The following is a 20,178-nucleotide window of genomic DNA, read 5'->3' as shown; positions in this document are numbered from 1 at the left end:
CTCCCTTCCCTCTGCATGGTTCCCCTTAAACTTTCCTTCTCCCTTTAACTCCATCTTTCAAAGCCTACGGCATAAACACATCAGACAAGCTTTCTAGCCAGTCATCGTTCACAGTGGCAAGTGAGAGGATGCAAATTATTATCCAGCGTGTTACCCCTCTCTCTTCCTCCCTCTCATCCTCCCTTGCTTTCGTCTTTCCCCTGCTTGTCATGGCCATTTTTATACTTTGATTTTCTGAAAGCTTTACCTCATCTCATTGCTTTTTCCCAGAGACATGAAGAAAACCCTCTTACACACGCCGACTTACACATGGACAGAGACACACCACATAACTATCTGGTTGCCAGATTTGCCGGTGGGCCCAGAACAACCCAATCAAAGCTCAGCTGGAAGGACTGCCATGACAATGCATAACGGATGGACAAAAAAAGAAGGGGGAGGGAGAGATGAAAACCTTGTGCTTTCTCCACAGTTACGTTTGTAGACTCGCAGAGAGAGGGGACAGCCTTTTTTTTTTTGAGCCAACAGAGGGAAAAAGTGAGAGGGAGAATAGCTTGATGCAATACAACAAAGTGGCTAACCTTTCCTCTGCTAGTCTGTCAACTGGGGATTTGGAGCATTATGTCTACAGGAACTCCCAGTGCTCTGTGTGGGAGGTGGCAAAAAGGAGATGTGTGCTCAGTACTGAAAGGCTCTATATGCTCCAAATCAGCCACAGAATTAAAACCAGACAGGTGAAGTAAAGAACATTGATTATCTTGTTACAGTGGCACCTACCAAACTGTGGGATATATTAGGCAGCAAGTGAATAGTCAACTCTTGAAGTCAATATGTTAGAAGGAGGAAAAATAGGTGAGTATGAGGATCTGAGCAACCCTGAGGGGCAAAGTGTGATGATTTGCTGCCTCAGCCACAGCATCTCTAAAACAGCAGGTTTCGTTTGCTGCAGTGGTTAGTACCTAGCAAAAATAGCTGAACCAAAAACAACTGGTTATAATGTAAATATAGCTCATTTACGCATGTATGGATAGGAGGCTTGTCCTCGTCATCATGCACATGCTGACTCCTGTTCACCACCTACAAATTCTACAATGGCCATGTCAGCAAAAGAACTGAACCATGGATCAAAACACATTTTTTATGTCATGTGGAAAGCCACAGGTGGGTGTATCATTTCCTTGGAAAAAATAGCAGCAGGATACAATATGAAAAGAAAGGAAAGCCAGCAGAGATCGTATCACGCCCTGGGCAAAGGTTTAGCTGAGAAACCTTAGGCCTTGGCCATCATGTGGAGTTTGACATGTACCACTGACCTAAACATTGTTGCACACCATGTACATTGCTTTTTGTTAAAGGTATTCCCTGATGGCAAAGGTATACCCGGCAATATCCACCATCTCAGTCAGCAGGTTTTTTCCAGCTGAGTTTCCCTACTCTCTTAGCACTACCTTGAAGCTTACCAAAAGTTCTTTCCAGTGTGTCAATCATTTTTCTAACTAATCAATAAAAGATAGCTGCGGCCCTTTGGTCCATTCTGCTCAAGATGGAAGGATGGGAAAAAAATACCTAAGGGTATGACAAGTGCCAGACTACAAACACTCCAGCAGCCACTAACAAGACAGCCAATCCAATCAATATCTACAGTGACACAGTCATCACTGGTTAGAATATCAACAAGCATCAATGATCTTCCGATTAATATATTAAGAGATGATGTTCCATCTCCTTTTAGTGTCATATGAAAGGTAAGAAGCTCAGAGAATCAACAATCCGTGTTTCTTTAATGCCGCTTACTATTTTTCAAGGTAAGCACATGAGTAATTACAATTGCTGTGAAGGGGTTCTCAATTGACAAATCATGTTGCCATAGGAACAGTTGTGTGGGTAGCAGGTAAGGACGGTGTGAGTGACTATAGGGGAAAGATTTAACAGGACCTCATTTGACTGAGCTCCAGCATGCAGAAAGATTTCATTAAATCAGTTAATGATCATCAGTCCCACCAACATCACAGGGAAAGCGTGACAACGAGGAAAGTAAACCAAACAGATAATTAGCAGATAAATAGCTGAGGTGAGGTGCATGTCCTAAGTTTAACATTCTCGTGCAATCATCGCTTTTTGGAAAAGTTTAATCAAAGCAATCAATACGATCACACCGAAAGTCAGAGACTTAAAAGAATGACAAAGGAAAAAGGGTTTTATTCCAGGAGAGCAACAAATTGTTCACCACAGCAGTTGGCGAGAATTGGGCCTTGGCTAAGAGTCAATCACTGCATTTGCACAGACACGAGCCATTCCAAATCCCATCAGCAGAAGAAAATAAAATATACTCAAGGAAGGCAAAATCCCAAACTCAAAAGGGAGTAGCACACAGAGAGAAGAATAACACAAAACCCAATGTAAGCCTTGTTAAGTCTCTCCTTAATATCCCCAACATTATGCTGCTAGACTATGATATATCCTGGGGGGGGGGGGGACGACAGAATAAGGTGGGTGATGTAGGGGAGGGTATTACAGTAAAGTAGATCCTCCCTTCAGCCTTCTGGCTATAGAACAGTAGGGGTCCTTTCTGAACCCACTGTTTCACAATTACTGTGGTGACGCTGAATACTGATGCCCCCTGACACCGCCAACACTCACAGCAGACAGGAAATGAGAGAGAGAGGGTACAAGAAAGAGCAGAACAGAGAGTGTGTGGGGGCGACAAGAATGGCGAGACATATTAACTTTAAATACTCCGGTCATCTCAACAAATGTATAGTAATACTGCTTTCTGTGTACTTTACTGCAGCACTTCATTGCCGCAGAGTCTTTTTTGGATTCCAAAAAGAAAAATATTGCTGAATTTCCAGCACTGAAAGACATTCTGGTCCAAAGACATTGCCACTCGCCTTGGCGCGGTAGGCTGCTCGCAGGCTTGGCAGACTCAAGTAGCTTAGAGCAATACAGACTGATTTGACAGGCACACAAGAGGCGGTGCAAATTTAAACAAGAGAACCAATCAAGGACAATGCTCAAAATTTGATCGCATACTGGCAAATGAGTGCTGCCTGTCTAGATGTGGATTTGCCTTTATGAAATTGTACCCTGGATTGTGTTGCACTTAAATTTTCCTCAAAAGCTTTGTTGACCCATGTTGTCCAGAAATATTCCAAAGGAAGGCATTACTGCAAAAAAGTACCAGAGCGACTATTTAGTCAAAAGATACGCCTTTGTGGAAAAGAGCATATTCAAAAGTGGATTCCTAATCACTACCATTTTTATAAAATTCCATTCTAAGAAATGTAACTGATTACAATTGCCTGTTTTGTCTAGTTTATTTACATAATTCTGTTCCATAAGTTATTTACTCCAAGATTTACCAGACATGCATTTACCAAAAAGCTGGAAGAAATATTTGTCTACTTCTCATTACTTACTAAAAAAAAGCTGACACTTTAACTGCTCATATCCCAAAAGAAACCGCTGACTTCTTTTAGTACCTAGTGCTGTAAGCAGGGATTCTCTTTTCAAGCTGAAATGTTAACTTTTCTAAAGAACAGCACTTATTGAGGTCAATCCAGAGCTATGATAGCAATAAAGTCAAAGCGGAGTAGGGACGAGAGTGTCAAGCACAAACATGCTACCAATAACCTTTGCTACAACAAATTGACAGCCCTGCTGTTGCTCGAGAGGATGATCCATGGACTCACAAACAATATACTTGTATTTTGGCTTATAAAAAACATACTATAAAAGCATAGTTTCTTATTGCATGCTCACTTAAAACAAAACTTGTTATTCGAAGAACTGAATAATGAGATAAATTTTCACATGATGACTGGTTGCATGAAAAATATTGAGAAGGTTTTGTCAAAAATGGATTCATAGAACATGCGCACATGCTTGCATGCCCATTCTTCCAACAGGCATGATTAAAACACCATTAGGCGCCTAATCCTTGCGTGGACTTGAGGCCTCGGTGAAAGAGTAAATGAGAGATAGCTAAGGGAAAAAAAAAAAATGCCCTAAGACCGTCTGCAATTTTCTCATCATTTCATGCATCTGAAACAAAACTAATTTACTGCTTGTCATGCTCGGCTTGGCACACACAGGCATAAGAGCCAATATGCCACAGCGTGTCATCTGCTGCTGCATCAAAGAGAGCTGTTTATACATCAGACTCACGGCTCCATATGAATCATAGAAACCTGGGAGAAACGCTTAATATGGTCTTATCAAAAGGAGCAGTCTGGCAAACCCACTGATACGTCGGTGACTTTCCACATCTCCCCGATTCTCATCTAAAACAACATCCCATGTCTCCTTCTCGGTTTATATCCTTCTTCATAGGTCATTCCAATGACACAACAGTCTGGATTTTTTTTCTGCCCATCCCCACACACAAATACACAAAGATAAAGTTATGTGCTTGGCAGCTTAGAGTGTGGCAGAAAGATATGGGAGGAGAGTGCTAGAGGCAGAAACCATAGGAGAGAGAGGAGAATTGAGTAATAAGATGAAAGAAAGCATGATAGAAGCCTGGAAGGAGAAAATAAAATAAAAAGTGGTGCGACTGTGATACATGGATTGGGGTCCATTATAAAGGCATGCAACGGCTTAATAGGACTCTGTGGCCAAGATGCTGACTACGGTATGTGTCTACATACACACATGCACTCACATGTTCTTCTTCCGCATATAACGGCTAAACTATTCAGAGAGAACAAAGATTCTCATTAAACTGGACGCGGTGACATGTATTGATTTCTCCCCACAGAATTCACGACGCCTATTGTTTGGAGATCCTCACTTGATATCTCTGCTGTTATTGCTGTGCAAACATCAATATGCACCTCTTCAGTGTATTAAAAAAAAGGGGTTAATTACATACTTGTAAGCAATTATTCCCTTAATGTAGCATAGAATCTACCCACCCCCTCTAAATTGGAATTTAGATTAAAGCCATCAGGCCGTCAGTCAGAGATGGCATCTTTTTCAGTGTCAACTAAAACCCAATCACACATTGCATACCAGATTTTAAGCTTACTCCAAGGTCATGTCCATACAGACAAGATAACAAAGATGGGTTTTATGCATCAATGGAATGATAATTCAAAGTGTAACACCATGTATTGCGCTCACCCTGAACAAAGAAAAAGGTTATCACGCTCCAGTAAGCCAAGAGAATCTAACTTTGATCAAGTAAGAAGGGATTAATAGACACCGAAAAATATTTCTTCCAATTTTATACTATCCCTGCCTCTCTTGTTAAAGAAACATGTCTCCGACTGTCCTAAAATATGGGAGACAGATTATAGTGGGGAGAACAGTTGGTGACACGGAAATACAATTTGCAATCTCCTCGGTGGTGTTTGGTGGCATGAGAGAGGAGGGAGTCTAATTGGACACAAGCCTGTGTCTGGTAGTCCTGTCGCAGCCCACAGGGTTGTAAGTGTGTATGAGTGAGTGAGTGCGACGGAAAGAGAGAGAGAGAGAGACATGGAGTGAGAAAGAGAGCAACAGAAAAAGAACAAGAACAAACAGAGAGCTCCATTCAGGTCCAATCCACAGACACATCATTCAGTCTGACATGACGATACGTCTCTGTGACCCGAGTATTCATATAGGACCTCGCCAGCCAGTCACAGATGCATCATTCACACCCACACAGAGACACACAAGCACACTTCCGCTGGGTCTTGCCTACACTGCTACCAGGCATTTATATCGCTACAGCAAATCTTACTAAGAGTTCCCACTCATATTCATTCACAATTCCCCCCCCCCCCTTGACACGAACACATTGCAAAGATTTTCTATGGAGCCTATTCTTGCAAGCGGACCGCTACCAAACTGCAATGAGCGTCTTTTACTGCCAAGGTTGGAGTGAGAGTTTATCCATTAGCAAGCCATAATATTGACAAGGCTGTGCTCTCCGGGTCCAAACCCCAGCCCTCTAGCCGTAACACTGGCCGACAGACAGGGGGTTGTATGTCAATATGAGGTGCTTACAGGCAGATAAAGGATGCTGCTTCAATTCCTATAGGCAGGCCTTGATGGACAACACGTCGAGAGAAAGGGAAACAGACGGGAAGGGAAGGAATGAGAATGAGTACTGCCAAGTGCTCTGAGAGCTAAGAATTTAGGACTGAGCTGGAATTTGGCCGAAGGGCAAGGAGGCTGAACACAGATGACTCGCAAATTGCTCAGGGATCAAATTTTTTTTTTGCCTTAAGACCTTGACAGCAGCTGAGCGCACAGACAATTTGAGTAAAAAATGGGAACATTCAGAAACAAGATAGATGTGCATATTCTGAATGCATGTTTTGGGGAAACAAAACACAGAAGGCTGTCTTCCAGCCTAAATCGCAAAGCGCAGAAGAATAAGCTAAATGCATTTTTCCCGTATGCATGTTGCTGTTCACCACCTCACCACCACAGATAGTTAAAACACCAGTTAGTGGACGACTAATCAGTAAAGAGACATATTTTTGTATTCATTTGCTTTAATTAGTAGTTAAAGAACCGGGTGAACTCTGATGCCAATGTTGCCCTCTTTGCCAAATGTATGAAATTCAGTCACTTCACTACCTTCCAAACCAACAGCACAGCTAAGCAAATGTCATAAAACATTGTGTATAACAACTATTTCACAGTCACTTATTCAACTTGCAATAACACATAATTCACTGTAGGAACTGAGACAAAATCAAAATTAATGCCAGCGTCAGCATTAGTACATGGGCTCAATCAATCCACTTAATCCTATGAGCCACACTGCCCCTCATGGACTGTAAAGCACATAGCCTCGTCCCTTCAGCCATCCTCTTGCACTGAACAAGCATGAGACTTTTGGTGAGCTCATCAAAAACACAACTAGAAGTACAATTTTGTGAGATAGTTGTGTAAAAATGCTGCCGCACTCCTTTACATTAGGGTAACATCAAGTAGGGACTTGAAGGGCAACACTGAATTGATGCATTGAGTGTGGAGAGCAGGTGGATAGAGGGAGGGGAAAACCAGTAGAGGAGCTCAGAGTGCTCACTGTGGATGCTGTACTACAAATCTGCATTTTTGGTTGGCTGCAGAAGCTGCTTTCCGTGCATGAGGTGCAATGGAGGGTGGGAGGAAGGAAAGGGAGGAAGGAGAAAGCAGTGGAGGAGGAGATGGATGGAGGAGACTGAAGAGCTGCATCATACCGCGGGGCAGAGCTTGCACAGTTTGCTTAAATCTCTAGAAATCATTTCAAGTGACCCACAACAAGGCTGAGCTAAAGGGGATGATTTACCTTGTGTACAACCAAAATCTAGACTAAGTCCAATGTGCTGACAGCAAAGTGCCACAAGCTGCTGTTATCAGAACTACATGCATTATTTCAAGACGCTGAATATCTTTAAGTGATGAGAGAAAAATTTCTCATCACTCTATCACTGACTTTGTTGCATGTGATCTACGAAAAGTGAAAGCATGAGAAAAATCTATTCTTGTGGATTATTGTTGGAATCTTCTCTCGGCAGGTCAATCAGCACACCAGACAGCCACAGCTGGGTTTATAAGCTACTCAACATAAAAAGGCTTGAATATCATTTAAGCGAATAAAAGTGCCTGTGGCAAAGACAACAGTGTCATAAATGCGCCTTTAGTGTCTTCTTTTGTTACGACATCAAAGCAATTGAAATGATCCCTTAATCCTTTTTTAAGTTTAGCCCTAAATCATACCCGTGGTGTGCTCCGACATGAAAATGAAAGTGCTAACATAAAATCCAAGCCTTAAGATAAAGTTACATTAAACTGAGTAGCCTGCTACCCGAGAGACCAAATGCCATGTAGTCAGGTTTTTCGTCTAAACCTAACGTGAAGTACATCCCGCAGTGCTCTATCCACATCGGTCAAGTTCAAAAGCCATCAGGCGTCCACGACGGACCCTACGACCGTGGATCCGCACGGGGAGAAATGTCCCAGTGTTCAGTTTGAGGCACATTAACGTGGGTTTTCCTGCAGGTTGAGATAGCTGACAAACCGTAGATAAGAAAAGAAAAAAAAACCGTCAGGAAAGCGCAATTAAACGAACAAAATAACTAAACATTGTGATATGCACATGCTGGATTGTGCCACAGTGAAACTGTTTAGAAAAGTTCTTTAGCAGCGTGCCTGAACAGGGTCAGGCTGCATACACTCAGCCCTGCGTGGAAACCTAAAATAATAGGAAATATTCCAATACTGAACGGTTTAAATAACTTTTTGAAAGAACTATGACTGAAATTTTTGAGAAAGGTGTTAACTTTTTGTTAAGGCCACAGAAATGAATAAATACCATATGTAATAAAACATCGGGTAGTTTTCCATTTCCATCTTTTCATTTCGTAAAGCTCAGCCACCTCCAATATCTTAATTTTGGTCCAGGAGTCTGAGCGCCACTACATACCAGTGCTTCATCCTCCGAAGACACTGCGTAAAACCGACGCGGAATCCCCGACAAATAATATCGTTTTGAACCGTCATAGCTACCGCTGCAAGAGGAACGAGCACAATTTGGGTACGCACCTCTCCGTGGCTCACATGGGATGAAGGGTACGAATAGCCAATGAAAACGGAGGAAACTCGGTCAACTTGAGGTCCCAAGTTAAAACAAATTGCAGAATTTGTTGGGGGGTTGTATCCTACAATTCTTCCTCGGGGATATAATGAGACGATCCAAATGGATTTTAAAAACAAAATCCGACCGATTATCGGAGTGCGCAGAGCGGGCATGGCGCAGCTAGAACAGGTGCAACACGCCTCTTGTCACCTGGCTGGTGCAGTGGGGAACCTCAAACCCGGCTATGATGCCCACCACAGCCTGCAAATATAAGTCCCGGTTGTGGGAACTAACGCAGTGACAAGCCTCGTTCCTTACCTGTAATCTATGCAGATATCATTCACAGCCGCAGCCGCATCGACACTGCGGATAAGAGGCACGTCCAGAGCAATCCCAACTCCTTCTACTCTTCCCCCCTTCCCCTCACAAAAAATGAAATGCTTAGAGTAATGTTATATCCTGATCAGACGGCTTGTCCACTTTAAATCCCCGGTAAAGGTGTAGTTAGAAGCGATTCCTGCACGGGAGAAAGAAACAGCAGCGGACTTCCAGCAGCATCCCCGATCAGCAGGACTCTACTAAGCCTCTCAGAGTGTTCTGAGACCCGGGAGCCGCACCTCCCATCTCCCGGCGAGAACGCACTTGGTATGCCGTTGGAAAAGCCGCTGCGCCGTATGGGATACCGCAGGAGGCTGTGCTTGTGTGCGCGTATGTGTGCTTGTATGTGCGTGCAGAGAACGTGTGTGTATAGATGTGACTCAGTGCGGTGCTCCTGCTCAACTGAGGTGCTAAGGGTGCTGCAGCGGAGTGCGAGAGAGAGAGAGAGAGAGAGAGAGAGAGCTGGAGGGAGAGAGAGAAAGAAGGAGAGAGAGAGAGAAGTAGGCTGCTGCCTCGGAGTTTGCAGCTTCACAGCGAATCTCAAAGCCGGGAGGGACTTAGTGCACGGAGCTTCGCCCGCTGTAAAAGACGACTGTTTTCACCAAGGTTCATGACTTGCCTGCAGTAACCTCTTAGATTGGAGGCGAAGTGGAGAGTGTTTTCTTTACATTTTAAGACCTTGGCAACTATGTCTATAATAATAACACCGAGTGCGTAAAGCCTACAAATAAAAGCACACATCATCACGATTATCAATATGAGACTATAGGAAGTGTGACAACTCCCCATATGGGGTCCTGTGTAGTTGCTTTGTAGGCGTCAGCATCTCTAAACAAGAAAAAAAAAAGTACATTTCCTAGCTTAAGAGATAAGCAATTCGAAAGGTATATTTTCCACCTAATAAAATAAAATAAATGTGGTATGATGTGGGATTAAATGGAGCCCGTGCCTTGTTAAAATAGAGGTTTATACAGTTAGGTATGGGTCCCGTAGCCAGCAGACGGTTTATGTAATGCATTCATCCCGTTGAGAATGGGATTTGGCAATGCCAAAGGGGAATTTAACACAAATACGCTACAATACCGGGGTGAAATGATCAGATCATCGGATTTGAATACCTAATCGCAGGATCATTTAAAGATAAAGATTGGGCAACACAGCAGCATAATTACGAATCCTGCATAGATGTGGGGGATTAGAACCTGCATTGCATTTTTTTTTTCATTGATGATCTTTAAACGTGCCTCAGGAGCCCCCCCCCATCCCTACGTTTTGATCCATTAATATTCGAAAAGCCTAATTATGTAATCAGGAATAAGCAGCGTGGGTGCTGGAATAATGCATTTTTCCATAAAATAGCTGCCTTATATTCATATAGAGAATTCACAAGAAATCCATCATCATCATCGACTGAATTTTGCACACTAGGAACCTGTCCAGGCTTCTTTCGATTAATATTTCCAGTTCAAAGATAACTTTTAAAATGTTCCCCGGTGGTCTTAAATATTAGAATTTGATTTGATCTGGCAAAAATCATAATGAAGACGAGCGGTAGCTATTCAAAGAACTTGTGGGGAGTAAAAATTCGTTTCTATGGCATGCATCCTTGTTTAATGTCTAATCCTGTGGTGTGCGTTTAGGGGTCGTATAGAGCGGTTTGGCGCTTGCTGCAGCATCCTCTCCCTCTTTTCCTCATCTCCCTCCCTCCGTGCTCTCGCTTCCAAGAGAGGTCCCTCGCTTTGAAACACTGCATCAGAGCCCCACCTACAGGCCAGAGAAACTTTACAGCCACTGACGGTGACAAACACAAATGAAGGCTGTAAGTGCTTCAGCGACTCTGCAACGGTGTGTGGCCATTTGTGACTGTTGTTTGCGGTAGCGTTTTTAATCTTTAATAAAAAAAAAAAAAGTTGTACCAGAACATTAACGTGGCACGAATGTAACACAAACATCCCTGAAAACTACATTATAATGATCTACTACCTACGAACGTCATTTATTCCTGCCTGTAAATTAAGCGAGCGGAAACAGAAACACGGCACATCTACTGTAGAGAGTCAACGCAGAATTATAGCATTACGGTGGCAGTATTACAACACTAAACTTGTTAGCCTGAGCAGATAGAGCAATTTAAACAGTCATGCAGGATTAGTAATAACTGCTTCATATAGTCTTGGTCTTTACTCTCACCCAAACTTCTGCCTTACTGCGGGGAAAAGAAAAATGTGCATATTGGGACATTCTTTGCTCTGTGTGTAGCTGCTTCTCCTGCTGGTGCCGCTGGTGGGGGAGGGGTGACTGATGGCAATCAGCAATACTGGCAACACCTGGGCCCGGTGTGCCACCCCTCCTGGAGCTTGTGTTGGTGGGGCGCTCTTCCCCATTAACAGACAGCCCGTATTCACTGGTGATTTTCGACCAGAGCCACATCCTTCATGAGGAAACTGAAAGCATAATGCCAGAGTAAAGCTTTGAAAGTTAAAAACGGTTTATCTGATTTTAAATGCTCTCACCGTAATCAGTTGGATTTGTGTATTGACAGAAACACTGCCCCAATCTTTATGGCATACAAGGTAGACACACACAGCTGAGCCAATTAATAGTTTTAAACTGTCAATGACAGGTGTAGTTGGTAAATTCGGTGGTGCAGGTAAGTGGATGAGTAGAAACTTGTATGCAATCTTGTATGGAGCAATAACCAAACCAAATAACAGGTAGAAAATTAAAGGCTTCAGTACTGCACCAGATGGGAATACAAGGTTTAACACATTCAATGCAATTAACCGTGACATCCATTCGTTTCAAAGTCTTTTTGACTTTTTCCAAGAGTTTGAATACACTTATCAGAATCTGTGGCCAGATGCACCATAGTTTTGTGCTTTGTACGTCCTAAATTTGCTATTTAACAGGTTAAAATTTCTTGAAAAGTTAAAAATCAATACAAAAAAAGGGGGGGGGGGATGGTTTATTAAAAAAATAAAAGAAGTGATTTTTAGATTCAAGAGTTCAGCGATACCTCGGAGGAAAAGTTACCCCTTGTAAATCATTTTAAGCAATAAAACCAACCATGTCTTTGTTTTGCTGGGTGGTGATGGTTTACAAAAAATCTCTTTGGAAAAGCAGCGGATTTGAAAATGTGTTCATTTGTAATACTCCGGTCTTCATGTCAGATTTTGAGGTCATTTAGAGGATGAAAAGCATAGATACTGACATACCTATTGGCCACATTTAATTATTCAGTGCCAGCAGAGCTAAATCAACAGTCTGTGGAGCTCAATAATCAGATAACTTTCAAAGCACAGCAAATCAATAGTGCTGCAATCTACAGTGACAATAGTCATTCTGTGAAAGGGTCAGGATCGTGTGACCTTCTGAAATTAATGTAAAGGGCAATGGTCTGTGTTCAGATCAAACATGCTGGGATCAAATGATAATAGGGTTGTAATTATTATTATTTTTTATCATAGGAGTGCAATCATTTCTGTGTTCTGCATGTCCATATACATATTGATTAAACCCAAGGACATATTTGTCTCGACATCTTAAATATACAGGGTGTTTTTACATAAATGACAGACATGCGTAAAGTAAAATACTTTAATATCTACAGTTTTCCGTGAAAGCAAACTGGTGCTGGTGATTCTTATGCATCTGTTTATGAGACTTTAGCTAGCTCAGAGCTAAATAACAAAATAAGTTTACATTTATTGGTTGCCTCGAGATTATTATCCAAACAATATTTGTTTGCTTTGAGCAATGTTGCTTTATCGTTTTTGCTCTTCGTTTAAAGCCAGTTAGAAATTCAAGGTTGAACAAGCAAGCTTAGTACAGTAGTTGCTGAGAAAAGGACAACAACTTCAAAGACCGTGAGTAGTTGCTTTGGAGCTATGAAAGATAATTAACGGTCTTTCCCAGCAATTTAAGTTAACCATTTGCTAAGTTTTTATTTTTTCCAAACAGTATATTTGCTTTTCATCTTAAAAAAATGAGATTAAACACTGGTTCATATACACTCACCAACCACTTCATTAGTTACACCTTTGTAGTACTGGGTTGGATCCAGAACTGCCTTAACTCTTCATGGCATGAATACAACAAGGTGCTGGAAACATTCCTCTGAGATTTTGGTCCATATTGGCATAATCGCATGACACAGTTGCTGCAGATTTGTCAGCTGCACATCCAAGATGTGAGTCCCCTGTTCCACCACATCCCAAAGGTGCTCTATTGGACTGAGATCTGGTGACTGTGGAGGGCATTTGCATACAGGAAGGTCATGTCATGTTCAAGAAACAAGTTTGAGCTTTGTGACATGGTGTCTTATCCTGCTGGAAACAGTCATGAGAAGATGTCACATAAAAGGGGTGTATAACATTCATGTAGATTGTGGTGGGTCTAAGTGTGCCAAGAAAATATCCCACAGACTATTAGAGCAGCAGCAACCTGAACAGCTGATTCAAAAGAAGACTGACTCTACCACCTGATTGCTACAGAACAGGCAACATCTTTCCATTTTTTTACTGTAGTCTTGGTTTCCTGTTCCTAGTCGACAGGAGTAGTACTCGGTGTGGTCTTCTGCTGATGTAGCGAAACTGCTTCTAGTTTTGACATTGGCATAGATGCTCTTCTGCAAAACTTAGCTGTAAAAAGTTTGTTACTGTTTCCTTCCTATCAGCTCAAAGCAGTCCAGCCATTCTTCTCTGACCTTTGGCATCAACAAGATCCTTTCGGTCAGAGAACTGCTGCTCACCGGGTATTTTCAGACCATTCTCTGCAAACTCTAAATATGGTTGTGTGGGAAAATCCCAGCAGGTCAGCAGTTTCTGAAACACTCAGAATTTATGTTAATGTGCACTGGAACAGGTGTACTTAACAATGAGGCCAATGAGTGTAGAAGGGTGTAGCTGTAGCAGTAACGAGTGTGTTAAGTGGATGAGTTGTACAGGGAGATGGCCACAGGCAGGAATGATTTCCTGTGTCGTTCAGTGGTGCTTTTCGGTAATCTCAGTCTCTCACTGAACGTGCTCCTGTGACTGACCAGCATGTCATGGAGTGGGTGGGAGGTGTTATCCAACATTGTCTTTGTCTTGGACAGCATCCGCCTCTCCGACACCACCTTGAGTCCAGCTCCATCCCCACAACATTACTGGCCTTACGAATCAGTTTATCGAGTCTGTTGGCATCTGCGACCCTCAGCCTGCTCCCCCAGCATGCAACAGCATAGAGGATCGCACTGGCCACAACAGACTCATAGAAAATCCTCAGCATTTTCTGGCAGATGTTGAAGGACCTCAGTCGCCTCAAAAAATAGAGACGACTCTGGCCCTTCCTGTAAAGTGCTGTGGTGTTTTTAGCCCAGTCCAGTTTATTGTCAATGTGTACTCCAAGGTATTTATAGTCCTCCACAATGTCAACACTGACCCCCTGGATTGAAACAGGGGTCAAGTGTTTCCTGGTCTTCCTGAAGTCCACTTTCAGTTCCTTGGTCTTTGCCACGTTGAGCTGCAGATGATTCTGCTCAGAAAACTGAATTAGAATATATGGCTATATGGGAAAGGTTAGTGCTTGGTAGTATTAAACCATGAATTTGAATATTGGTATATCAAAAGTTTATGAAATGTGTTACTGCAGTTTAAAAGCCTTTATCCACGAGGGCAAAGGAGAAAGAGAGGATCCTATCTCTGTATTTGGCTCTTTATTAAAATGCACTGACCAATCTGAATTCCCCATTTGTCTTGCAAATGAGATGATGACTTATGGAGGCAACATGAATGGCTTTGATGAAGCCTCCTTTTTAATGCAGTCAAGTGGGTTGGAGGGAGGTGCGTGCACGCGTGTGTGTGCGTGTCTGTGTGGATCCCATTGCCAGCTGGCACAGCGTTATTTCAGCAGCTCTCCTCATCTTGCTGAAAACGATGTTTGTGTGTGTGTCTAAGCATAGGCCAGTAATGTGTCCCAGTGTCCCTTGAATTAACTCAGTGAACCCCTTTAAACACAGCTGTACTAGGTTTATCTTAAGCCTTTGGGGATACAGGGATCACCCCTTAGTGGTATACTGTTCCCAGGGGTCTTCCCCCTTTCCCCTTTAAAAAACCCATACGCATCCGCACACATCCGTATGAACTGTATCACCAACAGAATAGACATTCATCACTCTTCTGCTGCAGCATATCCCTGAATACTTCAGCCTGCTAAATCACACATATTCTAAAGTGTGTATATATGTGCTTTATGGTCAATTTACAAGTCATTTCTATTCCAGAGATGATGTTATTTATGAGCTGCCAGTGGCATTGCCAGATTTACTGTGTCCGTCTTCATAAAAGTGTCTGCCCATTCCCTTCACTTTCTCAAAGCCCCTTTTTTTCGTCCTGGTTTAAATCACACTGAAACAGTGGCTGTGTCAGCCTCATCCACGATATCTCAATTTTGTAGGAAATCTATTAGTGCGTCTCTGACCTAATGAAGTTTTATGTGTCTTATGGACGCAATGAATGACACTGATACCCCGCTGATTTGGATTGTAAATAGGTTTTCAATTTTCTGTCTGTATCAAGAGTTACTGGATAGTAAATTATATTGAAGCTGACATTTCTGTGTGTGTGAGTGCATGTGCGTGAGCCAGTGCGTGGGTGTGGACGGACGCGCGTGTTGAATATGTCACTCAGTCATATAATTAGTTAGTTTGCATATTGATGACTTTCTCCTTTTGGTGTAAATGTGTGCGCTAGTTTGTTTCAGTTTTTATTCCATCATGTCGTTTGTGTGTGTATGTGTGTGTTTATTCATCCATGTACCTTCAGCCTCCCCATCAAGCTAGCAGCTGCCTGTCTGTCTGTCCATATAGCTGTGTGCATATGTGTGTGTGAGTCTGTGCACACTCCAGGGCCAGGTGAATCAATGTTATGCCAGCGATTTCTCCGGAGAGTCAAGCTCATGTCCATGGAGATCCAGACAAAGCCACCCTGACCGTGCTTCTTTTTGTCCCCCCAGAATTAAACTCTTCCACTGGGATGTGCACTGCAGATGGCCAGGCGGATGGAAACCAGGGACACATTATATGCATGCAAAGTGCCACAGGAACAAAAAATAAAGTGTGGCTCATGGGGACCTTGCAGTTTTTCTGTTAACATCATTCTTTAGTATGCCTTTATATCCATACCAGTTTTTCGACTGCAACTATACCTAATTGTAACTTGTACAAGTATTACAAAGAGTATAAAACTGAGACCTTTGACATAAAAAAATAATAGAACACGATCTGAGATTTTCCTGATTTGTCCATTACACACGTGATTGTTTGGTTATTGCATTGCTCGTAAGATCTAACATCCTTTTTCCTTCCTTTTTTGTATCATCTCAATTTCTTTCTTTCATACCTAACTTACAAAAAATGCACGCAGAAGGAGGTTAATTGAAAACCTGTTTGAATAATGTTACTCAAACTGTCATTGGTGGAAAATCAATTATCCATTTTTTCATGAATGTTTGTTCTGCAGCTGTGAGAGGAAGTGACTAATCTTTAAATCCAAGTTTGTAGTCCAAGTACAATTACTGTAAATTTAAGCAGTCTTATTTTTTTATTGCTCAAAATACATACTTAAGAGGCGCATGGTCAAGGAAGTTCCTGTGTGGTCAGTTTTGGATGGGCATTTAAATTATTTGGTTGAGCAACAAAAAATGTATTTAGAAATAGTTAGAGATTGCATTATGGCTACATTTGTTCTCGATCAGTCAATACTACAGTCTATAAAACAGAATGCAAACAGATAATATAAAGTTTTCAGTTCAAATATCTTTTTGCTTCCCCGCAGATTCTGCATATTCATATGCAGATGTCTGAGATTTACGATTCAAAAACCTTAGAAGTTACAAACAGCTTGCGAAACACAGAAACCCACCAGCAAAACTACTGTATACAAGTTTTATAAGAACCATGGAACAGAATGAGCTATAAACAGTTTTAGCTAAATGGATAGAGCAGCTAGCTAAAACTTTTGTACAATTTATTTAAACAGCTGCTCCAGTTCACCTGAAGATATGCATATTAGGGTAAATGGATGTCAGGCAGATAAAGTGCTTAAAGTATATAGAATTAAGTGCTATATGAATGTATGGCTAAATGTAGCTTTTACTCTAATGTGCTTTGAGTGGTCAGTAAGACAAGAAAAGCACTATAGAAATGTAAATCCACTACTGTTTCCATTCTCATTCCCATTTGGCCAAAATGCAAAGTACACCTGTCCACGTACCTCTTTGTGTGGTGTTTTGGAGACAAATTTAACATTGTATTGTCAACAAGGGGCGTTTTGCATCTCTTCCATCCCCTTCAGAAACTGTCTCTCCTGCAGATTCAATATGTTCAAACAGCCAAAACAACAACCCCCCCCCCCCCCCCCCATTGGTGCCAAACAAGCTGCTATTGGTTTGATGTGTCATGACCTTAAGTCCTTTTTCAGCCAATAAAATGATACCAGTGTTTGTGTCTTTTTCACGAGGAAAGTGAAGCTAAAAAAGAACCCAGAGTCTACTCAGTTTGAGTGAGAACTTGTTTTTAAAGGATCTTTCCTTTGGTTTTTGTTGCGCACAAACTCGCACAAACACAGCAGCAGTTCTGGGAATCCATTGCTGTGGTCTGTGGCTATAATCTATCGGCAGTGCCTTTCACCAGCTTGACCAGAAGCTTTCAGTGCAGTATCAGCTGGCACCATTCCACATTGCACACCATTACTATTACTCCTTCCAGTTTCTCTTTTAAATGCACTCATTTTTATTTTTCTAGGCCCACATCTCCACATATTATTTTCTTGAGATGTTTGAATTTCTAAGGATGTTTTCATGCTTGAAATGAATTTATTTGGGGTCTTATAACCTGAAGCAAAACCACCTTAAAAAGCAGACACAGCCTTATGTGCAAACTACAGTCTCCGCACAGAAACGCGTCACTTAAAATCATTCTGACATGTGTCTGAGTGCATCATGTTAAATATTCAAAGACAAGAATGTTTCATAAGGAAATGACAGCACAAACACATCACAGAGGACGCACACAGCTTTGCTTCTTTAAACACATGGGTGGAGAAATCGAATGAGTCACCGACCTTTCCTACAAGTCCTCCATCATGAGGCCTCCAGTAAACGTTTTTCACGGATCCTTGTGTGCCTAAAGATGCCATTGAAAGTGGGTTGAAGATTCTTTTATAAAAAAAACATGTTTGGTTTGAACACAATTTACCGGTTAAACAGCACCAATTCTGCTAGGCGCACTTGCATACTCGTTGTGCAGTGTCTTTGAGTGCTGAACTTCTTCTGTCTCAAATGCCTGTGTCTCTTGATGTAATCCCAGATTGACTTGATGATGTTGCAATCGGATCTCTGTGAAAGTCATCTCCTGTAGGACTCCCTGTTCCTCAACATGTGATATTTTAAAATCTATACATCTAGAAATCAGTGGTGTCCTGTGTTTTAAGCATACCTGCTCTAAATCCAGTTTAATGCATTTTATTATATTAACATATGTCTTTCGAATTTAATCTGTATTCAGTCCTTAGATGATGATACATGATGAGCACCAGTAATGAGATGAGGAGGGAGGAATAGGACGGGAAAACATTAAATTACCCACAAACGTTATTTTTACTGTTAATTGATTAGACACCGAGGGAGCGGATTTACATTTTGAATTGATCATTGTCAGAGAGGGAGAGCTGTTAATGGCATGATTATGCATGCGTGAATTCATGCTATAAACACGCAGTGTAATTTCAGTCTTCTGGAAAGTGCTGTATGTAAGCACTGAGTGACAGACCATATCTAATTCATTCTCCGCTGGAAGTTTTAAAAGCGAGATAAACTATAACTAAGAACTGTCACTGGATTTGATGTATTTTGAAACAAAACTACAGGTATATGAAGATTTAAAAAAACATATTTTGTTGCCACTGTATAACAAGAACATAAAAATGCATCGCAGATAAAAACACTGACTGAAAATGAAATTGGACATGGTCATCACGAGGTCACTCATTGGTTTTTAACTCCTGCATTAAAGCAAAAGTCATTTTGCTAATATCAGCTAATATTAGCAACCTTGGATAGCAAGCTGCATGATCCAAAAGCTTTATGGCTGCATTGCACACACATTAATAACTGCTAATTAGTGTCACGTAGTATAGCCTACTAGAATTTCTCAGATAAAAACTCATCCACTGGCTACTCTGTGGGCTACACCTTGGAAGAGGCTAGATTATTTGCAACATAGCTCCATGAAAAATGCCCCAAGGATCCCCCAAGCACCATAAAATTGAATGAGAGGTCCAGTTCAGTCATGTGAATCAAAGTAAGGTGAAGTACCAGCCAGCCAGCGGCTACAGCCACTGGTGTCAGCATCCAGTTAAAGGGGCCGCGCTCTTAACATTGCGTATACAACAAATGGGAGACAAGGACTGGATTGTTTTTGGAGCTAGCCTCAAGTGGCCATTCAAGGAACTTCAAATTAGACCAAAAAAAGCATTTATTAAGAAAATAAGAAAAAAATCAGCTTCTTTGATTTACAAAACCTGAATGATAAGGCATAGTAAAACAAAACAGGCCCAGACTTGTGTGTCAAACAATAAAAAGGAGATCATCTTTATTAAAAACTTTCAATTAATACTTAAGATGCAGCGTTTGTTGTTTGAACATGCAGTTACAGTCACTGAAGAAATCCTCTTTAATGCATTCACGATGGATCTATCCTGCTTCTGATAATCCTTCATGGAATCCTTTGTACCATAGTTGTAGTATTACTTTATAATCCCACTCAGCGTTGCTGTGATGTTTCTGGGATCAAATAAATAAATAACTGCAAGGAAAAGTACCAGGTACACAAACAGTATATTATATATGTGTAAGCCTCTGTGTCTATATTAAGGTCAAAGGGGAAAATCCGCTCTGAACATTCCACAATGAGATTTCAATACGAACAAACTCAAACAGTGTATAAGCCTTTGGTGAATAGTGTTAAAGTAAATGAGTATACTAGGACATAAAAGCTGAGTCTTCCCTACCAAACCATTCCTTTGAAATCCAACAGTTCAAAAGAAGTGATAACTTGAATTTTAAGCAATTATACTCGGAGGTCGAGAAGAGATGCATCTCCATCTGCAGGTTTAATTGCAGATGGAGAAGAGGTGCATCTGTAAAAGGTAGAACTAATATTTCACTGATATTTCAGTTTCACGCTGTGTCACGCTGTGGAA

The 20,178-nt window shown here is 41.5% G+C and overlaps 1 protein-coding gene across 4 annotated transcripts in view; it reads right to left on the bottom strand.

Annotated features, from left to right (window-relative positions):
- Positions 1–11,228, bottom strand: part of plxna4 (plexin A4) — a 242,618-nt gene extending 231,390 nt beyond the window's left edge. For 2 of the 4 annotated variants that reach the window (XM_042222942.1, XM_042222943.1), the window contains exon 1: positions 8,879–9,374. The gene's annotated coding sequence lies outside the window, so the exon portion shown is untranslated. Of the gene's footprint in view, positions 1–8,878; positions 9,377–11,128 lie in introns of those variants that run through there. The other 2 variants (XM_005927188.3, XM_005927187.2) reach the window with 2 other exon arrangements.
- Positions 11,229–20,178: the final 8,950 nt, after the last annotated feature.

The sequence above is a fragment of the Haplochromis burtoni genome, unplaced genomic scaffold (assembly GCF_018398535.1).
Source record: "Haplochromis burtoni strain Fernald_Lab_line unplaced genomic scaffold, NCSU_Asbu1 Contig_98, whole genome shotgun sequence".
Lineage (NCBI taxonomy): Eukaryota > Metazoa > Chordata > Actinopteri > Cichliformes > Cichlidae > Haplochromis > Haplochromis burtoni.
Note: the sequence above shows the minus strand (reverse complement) of the source record. Positions and strands in the feature narration are given on the sequence as shown.